This window comes from Haemorhous mexicanus, unplaced genomic scaffold (genome assembly GCF_027477595.1).
Source record: "Haemorhous mexicanus isolate bHaeMex1 unplaced genomic scaffold, bHaeMex1.pri scaffold_148_ctg1, whole genome shotgun sequence".
Taxonomy (NCBI): Eukaryota; Metazoa; Chordata; class Aves; order Passeriformes; family Fringillidae; genus Haemorhous; species Haemorhous mexicanus.
In genome coordinates, this window is record NW_026775999.1 from 1 (window position 1) to 2,628 (window position 2,628).

The following is a 2,628-nucleotide window of genomic DNA, read 5'->3' on the forward strand; positions in this document are numbered from 1 at the left end:
GGGGGATCCAAAAACCCCAAAAATCCTAAAAAATCCCCACAAAAATCCATAAAAATCCCATAAAAATCCCATAAAATCCCATAAAAATCCCATGAAATCCCCCAAAATCTGCCCCTACTGGGTTCTGAGAGTCACCCCAAAATCACCCCAAAGTCACCCCAAAATCCTGCTGGGTCAGGGATCCAAAATCCCCCAAAAATCCCCACAAAAATCCCATAAAAATCCCACAAAAACCCATAAAATCCCATAAAATCCCATAAAAATCCCATAAAATCCCATAAAATCCCCCAAATCTGCCCCTACTGGGGTGCTGAGTCACCCCAAAATCACCCCAAAGTCACCCCAAAATCCTGTTGGGTCAGGGGATCCAAATCCCCAAAAATCCTAAAAATCCCCAATAAAATCCCCACAAAAATCCCATAAAAATCCCATAAAAATCCCCAAATCGGCCCCTACTGGGGTTCTGAGAGTCACCCCAAAAACACCCCAAAGTCACCCCAAAATCCTGTTGGGTCAGGGGATCCCAAAAACCCCAAAAATCCCCACAAAAATCCCATAAAAATCCCATTAAATCCCATAAAAATCCCATAAAAATGCCATAAAATCCCCCAAATCTGCCCCTACTGGGGTTCTGTGAGTCACCCCAAAATCACCCCAAAGTCACCCCAAAATCACCCCAAAGTCACCCCAAAATCCTGCTGGGTCAGGGGATCCCAAAAACCCCAAAAATCCTAAAAAATCCCACAAAAATCCCTCAAAAATCCCATAAAAATCCCATAAAATCCCATAAAAATCCCATAAAAATCCCCCAAATCTGCCCCTACTGGGGTTCTGTGAGTCACTCCAAAACCACCCCAAAGTCACCCCAAAATCCTGCAGGGTCCAGGGATCCAAAAAACCCCAAAAATCCTAAAAAATCCCCACAAAATCCCACAAAAATCCCATAAAATCCCATAAAAATCCTAAAAATCCCATAAAAATCCATAAAAATCCCCCAAAATCCCCAAATCCCCCCAAAATCCTCCCCAAATCCCCCAAAATCCCCGAAAATCCCCCCAAATTCCCCCAAAATCCCCCAAAATCCCCCCAAAATCCCCCAAAAAATCCTCTAGAAAAGCCCCAAATTCCCCCCAAAATCCCCCAAAATCCCTCCAAAATCCCCCAAATTCCCCCCAAATCCCCCTAAATTCACCCCAAAATCCCCCCAAATCCCCCCAAAATCTCCTCAAAATCCCCCCAAAATCCCCCAAATCCCCCCAAAATTCCCCCAAATCCCCCAAAATCCCCCCAAATCCCCCCAAAATTCCCCCAAATCCCCCCAAAATCCCCCCAAATTCCCCAAAATCCCCCCAAATCCCCCAAATTCACCCCAAATCCCCCAAAATCCCCCCAAAATCCCCCCAAAATCCCCCCAAAATCCCCCCAAATCCCCCCAAAATCACCCCAAATTTCCCCAAATCCCCCCCAAATCCCCCCAAAATCCCCCCAAATCCCCCCAAAATCCCCCCAAAATCCCCCAAAATCCCCCCAAAATCCCCCCCAAAATCCCCCCAAATCCCCCCAAATCCCCCAAAATCCCCCAAATCCCCCCAAAATCCCCCAAAATCCCCCCAAATCCCCCCAAATCCCCCCAAATCTCCCAACCTGCCCCAGAACAGCCCCAAAATCCCCCCAAAATGACCCCAAAACCACCCCTGGATGTCCCCAAGTGCCCCCAATGTCCCCAAAATGTCTCCAAATGCCCCCAATGTCCCCAGAGTGTCCCCAAATGTCCCCAGGTGTCCCCAAAGTGTCCCCAGAGTGTCCCCAAATGTCCCCAGATGTCCCCAAAGTGTCCCCAGAGTGTCCCCAAATGTCCCCAGGTGTCCCCAAAGTGTCCCCAGAGTGTCCCCAAATGTCCCCAGATGTCCCCAAAGTGTCCCCAGAGTGTCCCCAAAGTCCCCAGGTGTCCCCAAAGGTGTTTCCAATGTCCCCAAAGTCCCCAAATGTCCCTGGGTTGTCCCCAGGTGTCCTCAAAGGTGTCCCCAATGTCCCCAGATGTCCCCAAAGACCTCCCTGGGTTGTCCCCAGGTGTCCCCAAAGTGTCCCCAAATGTCCCCAAATGTCCCTGGGGTGTCCCCAGCTGTCCCTGGGGTGTCCCCACAGTGTCCCCAGCTGTCCCTAAATGTCCCCAAATGTCCTTGAGGTGTCCCCAAAGTGTCCCCAGTGTCCCCCAATGTCCTTGGGGTGTCCCCAAAGTGTCCCAAATGTCCCCAAAAGTGCCTTCAGACGTCTCTGGGTTGTCCCAAAGTGTCCCCAGCTGTCCCCAAATGTCCCCAGCTGTCCCTGGGGTGTCCCCAAATGTGTCTCCAATGTCCCTGAGGTGTCCCCAAAGTGTCCCCAGCTGTCCCTGGGGTGTCCCCACAGTGTCCCCAATGTCCCTGGGGTGTCCCCAAAGTGTCCCCAGCTGTCCCTGGGGTGTCCCCACAGTGTCCCCAGCTGTCCCTAAATGTCCCCAAATGTCCTTGGGGTGTCCCCAAAGTGTCCCCAATGTCCCCAAAAGTGCCTTCAGACATCTCTGGGTTGTCCCAAAGTGTCCCCAACTGTCTCCAAATGTCCCCAATGTCCCTGGGGGTGTCCCCACAGTGT